At 34.0% G+C, this 8,314-nt stretch overlaps 1 long non-coding RNA gene across 1 annotated transcript in view; it reads left to right on the top strand.

Moving 5' to 3' along the window:
- The window catches only part of LOC117169486, a 23,679-nt gene extending 21,990 nt beyond the window's left edge, over positions 1–1,689 (top strand). The window contains exons 3-4 of the long non-coding RNA XR_004466662.1: positions 1,183–1,349; positions 1,429–1,689. This is a non-coding gene — a long non-coding RNA (uncharacterized LOC117169486). The remainder of the gene's footprint in view (positions 1–1,182; positions 1,350–1,428) is intronic.
- The last annotated feature ends 6,625 nt before the right edge of the window (positions 1,690–8,314 follow it).

Genomic DNA, 8,314 nt, shown 5'->3' with positions numbered 1-8,314 from the left:
TGACTTTACTCTGTAACCAACGAAATAAAGGCACGTGATATCTCGTTAGAGATATCACATATTTTTAAAAACTCATTTGAGCCTTTTTCAATATAACACTAGCGACGAAAGAAAATTAAAACGTGACAAAACCTTAAATTTGAATATTTTGTAACGAGAATTATTTATAACAATGGTTATTGTTAATTTCTCAAATATTTTTGTGACTAGCAGTCACTCGTCCAGTGCCAAAAAAATTCAATACCAAAGGGCCAAAATTTTGAATTTGTTTATATAATTTGTTTATAAAAATTTAAATTATATTTCATCGAATATTAATAAATATTTATTATTTTAGGGAATACCTGAAGTCGTTCAAAATGTTCAAAATTTCATTTATTCCATACTTTGAGTGAAAAAATGATTAATTAACAAATAGAGAGACAAAAGTTCGGAGCGTCAAGCTCTTCAGAAGTTAATGAACTTTAATTTGAAAAAAATCAGGCAAAAATTGGAGGTACGGGACATTTTTAAATGAAAAAAGTGCATTTCCTTCCACTGTGCGCCCTCCGGAAAAACGATAACAAAATCTCTTGATCCCTTCCTCCCCCAAGAGCTATTACGTAATTTAAGTACGGTCCCTTATCTAATAATAGCAAAGTTATTTGATTTATTATTGAAATTTTTTTCAAGGGAATTCATTAGAAAGGCAAAGAAAATTTAAAGGACCTTGGATTTAATACTAGTAAAATGGCTTCGATAGGAAAAAAATTAAATTCGTTGTCAAATGTATGAATGTATGCACTACTTATATTTGTAGTATAAGGAAAGCGTGGTGGACGAACCGATAGTTTAGTTTAGGGCCCTCGGTTGGGGTGCTGATATATATCCTAATTTTTGTTTGATACCATGTCTGCTATGAATGCAAATTAATATTGATAATATTATGCTTATTACATGAGCAAGTGAGAGTAGACTGCGTTGTTTTACCCGAACAAGTAAATGCTTAGCATTGCATGTACCACAAACCAGACACATTAACGTAATTAACTAAGAAGCTGGAGGAAAGGTAACGGATTTATAACATTTTTACTGTGAAGGTAGTCTATTGAATTTCACATAATAGTACAATGTTACTCTTACTTCATATCATTCTTAAATTAAATAAATGTTTCATAAAATAATTAATCTGATTGGTTACAGAATGAAGAATGCATGATCAGGGAAGTACGATTGGAGAGGCTATAGGGAAAATTATGCTACATTTTTAAAATAAATCATTGTGAGAAAAGAACTAGAAACATACTGCACTTATTTTGAAGATTAATTAATTATGAGATCAACACATACATGATGTTTTTTCTTTTTCTGTACGTATACTTGTGCCTTCACCATGCAATCTGAACTTTAAACGTAAACAATTATTACATTATTAGGCATATATTTCAGAATGAAAAATATTTAGAAGCGTTCTCCAAGTGGTCTCATTATCAATTCTGTAATTTGAACATGTGGAGGGGTTCCCAGAACATAAACAAAAAGAGGCAGCTACGTCTTCAGATTCTAAAGCGGGTTTCTTAGTAACTAATGTTCCGATATGCGAATTTGAACTTGCTTCTGTCATTTCCGTTTTCACGTATCCTGGACTGATACTCTGTGTAAAATACGTCAAATTGTTAGTATTTATTATTACATTCTTATATAGTAATTGTGTTTTTTGAAAACTATTTTCCGCTACAGAATTGAGTTGTCAAATTTTAAAATAAAAATAATCGTTTTAATGAACACGATCATACACAAAGCGTTGATCTTATTTTACTTCCAAGTAACTCTATTTCCAATGTTGACGTTATTGCCGTTACTGCATGTTTTGTTGCAGGATAGACATTAAAGCACATTTCCGGAATTCTCAGTATTCTATGACTAACAATACTGAAATTTATATTTAAAAGTTATGTAAAATTGCTTTCCCGATATATATTTTTTAAGTACTGAAAACACTGTGCTGGACCAACCTGTTGATATTTCTTATGTGACCCTCTTTTCCAGATTCCTTCATCATTTTCACAGCTTGCTGACTACAGTATAATAATACCATAATGTTCACATCAATCACTTTATCCCTGATTTTTTTGTTTGTATCTGAAATTTTTCACATATTCTGAATTGTTTAGGAATGTTAAATTTTTTATGGGGTTGCAATGTTTATTAATACATTATAGTACCTATTATTTTTCCGGGAAATATAGTTTCAGCATTGTTCACAAGAATATGGGCACTGTCTAAATTATTCTTTACCCAATAAAATATTGTAGTAACGTCTTCTTCCTTTGCAATATCGCATTCGAGAGCATAAAATTTTCCTTTCCCTTTAACCGTTTTCATTTCAACCTAAAATTTAAAATTATCCTGAAATAACATCACCTTATTCGGATTGAAATAAAAATTACTGAGTGATTTTCAAACAGTTGATTACTTTAGGTCCAAGCCATTTCGACATTTTCTTTGATTAATAATAATTTTTTGCAAAAGTTAGTAAAGATATATTTTTCGCAAGTCGGCTGTTTCCCCAATTGAGCTATTAGAGAGATCGAAAGAAAAATCTTTTTTTTTCAGAAATATGCTTTTTCTGAAAAATATAATTTTAAAAACTTAAAAGTATTTTCCATCTTGTCAAAAATGATGTTAATTATTTTCTGTTATTTAGAGTTAATTTGATCGATACTTTTGATTTATATTTTCACATATTGTGGAGTGACACATATACTGATCGGTAGTAACTACTCTGCATATAATACAGATTTTCTTTTAAATTTAGTAAATTTTAATCATTTTGGGGTACTAAAGAAGAAGGAACAATATTTTAGAGTTTAAGATTTGAAATATCGCTTTAGTTTTCCTTAATGGGGTTTTGTCTGGTCAGGCAGCATTGTTATTTTAAGATAAAACTTGAAAATATTTATTTAAAATATTTAGTCAGGTATATAAGGGAGTCAATTATACATTTTGTATCAGAAGCAGATGCATTTTTGTATGTACTTAACATCCCAAGAAACGTTTTTAGGGTGAGAGGAAATCGAGATAATGGACTTATTTATACCTGGATAAATAGAAAAGTTTCATTATTTACGGTAAAACGGGGTAAAATTGTTCATAAATAAATGCATACCAAATAAATTTCAAAATAAAGTTTGGCAGCTCTGCTAAGTTAAACAATCGATAACTCACACACACACTCAAAATTTGAGGTGAAGTTAATGGAAAGAAACACAAAATCAGCGATTGAGAATTTTTATAAAACAGAATTTATGTGAATATAAAAAGAATATTTTTTGACATAAAGAAAATTAGACACATCCGCTCCGCTCCAAATCACGAAGAAAACTGAAAAAGTATCCACAAAGGTCCTCCAATTTTACAACTCACAGGGTTCAAAGAAACGGTGCTTTAATTATCAAAAGGGCTGTGGCCGATATTCTACCTGAAAATTGAGATGACCGACTGCCGGTTCCCTTAAGGAGGTGATAACCGTATTGACTACATGTTTTCAAAATTTGTTTCGCTTTACAACAGGGTAGTATGTTGTTGAAAGTTTTTCCACGTCGGTTCTTAAATTGACAGCATTCTCATTACCAGCAATATGACACATTTCTAACATCAGACGTTTGCGATAGTAACATTCATTCGCAAGAATTTTCGCATTATCAAAATCGAAAAAATGATCTTTTTCAATACTATGCTTAACGAACATTGTCTGTTTGTCAGGGACCTTATCTATATCTTTCTTGTGTTTTTTAACCATTACTCCTAACGGACGTTTAGTTTGGCCTATGAAATTTTTGTTGCCCTTTGCAATTTTGACCTTTTCATCAAATGCCATAAACAATATCGCTATTTTGCAAATTATTTAATTTATCTTAAGTGGGCCTCAGGACCGGCGTAAAGTTTCTTTTGTTTTTAAACGCAGTAGTTATGTCATAATGCCCGAGCGTTTTGAACTATTTCATCAACTCTACGTTGTTCATTTTGGGCCAAAATATGTAATCTGAAATTTATATTATCTTTAACAAATTTTTCCGGGTAAAAGTTTTCGCGAAGTGTGTCTTCCACTAATCGCAAATTTTCTTGATGATATTGTTTATGCGAAAGAAGAATTGCTCTGTCGGCTATATTAAAAACGACTTTTTTTGTACTTTTTGGGTGATTTGAATCAAAATTTACGCATCTACCAGACCAGGTGGGTTTGCGATACCAATTACACTTTATTTCTTGAACGTCATTCCTGTGAAGAGTTACATCCAGAAAGTTTATCGCCCTATTTTGTTCCTTCTCAAGCGTGAATTTAATCTCATAATCATTTGAATTAAAATCTTTTAGAACGTTTTCTACTTTGTTTCCCGGAAGAGCTACTAATATCTGGTCAACGTAACGGACATACAACGGTACTTGAAAACCTATTTGCGGTAAAATACCCGTATACAGGTCATTCATAGCTAAATCTGCTAAAATCGGCGACAGCGGAGAGCCCATTGGTAGTCCTCTTTTTTTAAAATAAATTTGGTTTTTGAAATTAAAATCTATACTATTTAGACATAATCGAAGTCCTTCCTCAAAATCTGTCCATGGATTTTTTGTTTTTTCACTAATTTGATTCCACCTACTACGAACCGCCTAGACTGCCTTTTCTTTCGGCACATTTGTAAAAAGAAGAACTACGTCTAATGACGTGAAGACATGATTTTCCGGGATCCTGAAATTCCTTATTTTGTTCACTAAATCCAAGTTGTTATGCACTCTCGATTTACGAGCTTCAATATTATTTGTAATGATATTTTTGGTGAATGTTGCTAATTGGTGAGTAGCACTACCTACATCAGAAGCGATCAGTCTAATGGGGGCACCTGGCTTCTGAATTTTTGGAAGGCTATATAATCTCGAAGGGTTAGCGTGATGAAATTTAACTGTTTCGCGGTGGGTCTAATAATGCATTAACTTTCGCGCGTCATAACCTTCTCTTTTCATCGCGACGTTTTTTTGGCCAAAGTCGGTTTTATTTTTCAACATACTCTCCTTTTAGGTCGATACAGAGAGTCCAACGATTTTCTAACTTTTTGATACCGTCCGAAAAGTACTCGATCGGAAGGTCTCCAAAATACGCCTCAGTTTCAGCTATGAGCCCCTCATTTGAGTAAAAACGCTTACCGGTGAGCCATCTCTTCAGGTTAGGGAACAAGTAATAGTCGCTGGGGACCAGGTCTGGCGAATACGGTGTCTGAGGAACCAATTCGAAGCCGATTTCATGCAATTTTGCTTGTGCAGCTAAGCATGAATGAACAGGCGCATTGTCGTGATGATAAAGCGGTTTTTTCTTCTTCAAATGCGGTCGTTCGTTTTTCGGCGATTTCGATTTTCAATCGGTCCAATAATGATGAATAGTATGCTCCGGTTATGGTTTTACCTTTTTCAAGATAGTCCACGAATATTATGCCATGTGCATCCCAAAATACGGAGGCCATAACCTTTCCGACCCATTGTTGCGTTTTGGGTAGCTTCGGAGCACTTTGGCTCGGTGGAACCCACTGTTTTGCCTGTTGCGTTGACTCAGGATTGTAGTAGTGGATCCAGGTTTCATCCATGGTTATGAATCCGCGCAAAAACTCGGTCGGCTTACGCGAAAATAATGCCAAATTCTGCTGGGAAGTTGTCGCACGAATTCGTTTTTGGTCCACTGTGAGCAAACGCGGCACCCATCGCGCGCAGAGCTTCTTCATGCCCAAAACTGAATGCACGATATTGCCCACACGTTCCAATGATATGCCTACAGCATTAGCATTAGTATTTTTTCGACATTTTCTGGTGTAGTGACCTCTTTTGGGTGCCCAGATCGTTCAGCATCAACTGTGCTCGTGTGGCCACAACGAAACTCGGTAAACCACTTATAAATCGTTCCAATCGACGGTGCAGAGTCCGGGTAATACTTATCCAGCTTGGCCAACACTGGCTATTAGATCGTACACTTAGATCTTTTTATATTTTTACTCCATAATTTTTCCCTAGACTAGCGATTTTAGCAACCTTTTCTGGTATATCAGTATTCGATAGATTTTTGAACCAATTATCGTTCAGTCTGATGTTGTGAACTGTGTCCCTATCAGGTGGAGCATCATTGATCAAAAAGACATTTTTGTTGGCACTTAAATTTGTGTTTTTCAAATAACCTTGAAATTTTTAAATTGTGAGAGTGTTAAAAATTGTTAATCACATTAATCGGTAGCATCGAAGCTATTTTCATTTGCAAGAACTGAATGTAATTATTCAATTATCCCGCTGATTTGCACAGATCATTAATCATTATGTTTATGGTGAACCTCTGGAACGTGTCAGTTAAACGTCAAAATTGTTCGTTCAACTACTGATTTGAAATTCAACGAAATCAAGATCAAAAGGACCCCACAGCAAATATACATGAAATGGCTTGCGGTCGATTTTGATTAAACTTCGTAAAATTGTAGTTCTCAATGTCTCTATCAAAAGTGTTATGTAGCACAAAGTCCGAGAATGGACAGTTTTCGAGTTATAGAGGGTTAAACATCCAACCCTTTTAAGAAACATTGCTAAATATCTCGAAAACTGCAGCTCTGCGAAAAAAATGTTCCCTATGAAAGTTATAGGGCTCTAACGGGGAAATGCAAAGAAAGTCATGGCCTTAAGACACAGGCCATTTTTCAAGGTCATTCAATGCGAACTTGTCATTTATTGCTAATATTCAGCCAATAAAGATAAGATATGAAGAGGAAATCAATATAGAACCCATAAAGGCAAGAAATGAGAATGACTTAGTCAACAGCCAGCCAATGAAGGCAAGTCATGAGTGCGATTTAGTCATTATCTAGCCAATGAAGGCAAGACATGAGCACTCATGATTTGCCTTTGTTGGCCGGATATTGTATAAATCAAACTCATTTCATGCCTTCATTGGCTAGATATTGACAACATCCAGGACAAATCTTGCCTTCATTGGCTAGATAATGACTAAATCTCGCTCATGTCTTGCCTTCATTGGCTAGATAAAAACTAAATCGCAGTCATGACTTGCCTTCATTGTCTGGCTGTTGACTAAGTCATTCTCATTTCTTGCCTTTATGGGTTCTATATTGATTTCCTCTTCATATCTTGCTCTTATTGGCTGAATATTAGCAATAAATGACAAGTTCAGATTGAATGACCTTGAAAAATGACCTGTGTCTTAAGGCCATGACTTTCTTTGCATTTCCCTGTTAGAGCCCTATAACTTTCATAGGGAACATTTTTTTCGTAGAGAAGCAGTTTTCGAGATGGTAATGTTTCTTAAAAGGGTTGGATGTTTAACCCTCTATAACTCGAAAACTGTCCATTTTCGGACTTTGTGCCCCATAACACTTTTGATCGAGACATTGAGAACTACAATTTGACGAAGTTTAATCAAAATCGATCAAAAGCTATTTCATGTACATTTGCTGCGGGGTCCTTTGTAACTTTTTTAGGCAAAATCCCGGTCTTTCTACAGCTGAAGAGGAAAACTTTTTGATTTGATTTTTTAATTAATTGAAGCTTGGTCTGGGACCAGCTCTTGAGAAATGAGACGATGTGTACACCGTCTCTGAAATTGTCTAGAATCTCCCTATAAAATCCATTACCTCCCTACCAGAGTGAGATGTCAAGTCCCCTTGGTAATAAGTGCCGTTTTTAAAATGGTTAGAAACGTGGTCGAAACGTTTGCCAATCTAATAATTTAAGAAATGAATGTTTTATAATTAAGTATTTTCATAAGACCCTAATGTCAATGAAAAATTTCTTCAAACAAATTTAATAATTGGGTCAATTAAATCCGACATCTTTCAAAAAATCAGTAAAGATGTCACTGAACGTTTTTTTTTTTGATTAAAACAAAAAATATGGTAAACATGGGTATCACCGACACCTTATAAAAATTTTGTTAGAAAAAGGAGAATATTAATTTATATGCTTCTTGTTTGGTAACGAAGATAAATTCATCTGAAAGAGCAGATTTTTGACGTTTTCAGACAGTACCCAGTAATATTATTATTCTTTGCCAAACTATACTCGTATTTATTTAAAAGTAATTTATTCAAATTTAGTAAATGACACCATATTTCCAGTGAACGACACCCTACATTCAGTGAAAGATACCGGTATTTATTTTGAATTTAAAAGAAATTAGAAACTTACTTGTAAAAATATTATCCAATTTATTTGCTTTAGACAATAAGGAACATCATTTTGTATAATAATGGGTGTTTTTAGAAGAAAAGACGAAGTTTTTGTCAAAAAGGAA

This window comes from Belonocnema kinseyi, chromosome 3 (assembly GCF_010883055.1).
Source record: "Belonocnema kinseyi isolate 2016_QV_RU_SX_M_011 chromosome 3, B_treatae_v1, whole genome shotgun sequence".
Classification (NCBI taxonomy): Eukaryota; Metazoa; Arthropoda; class Insecta; order Hymenoptera; family Cynipidae; genus Belonocnema; species Belonocnema kinseyi.
The sequence above is the reverse complement of the archived record's forward strand: the minus strand, read 5'-3'. Positions and strand labels throughout refer to the sequence as shown.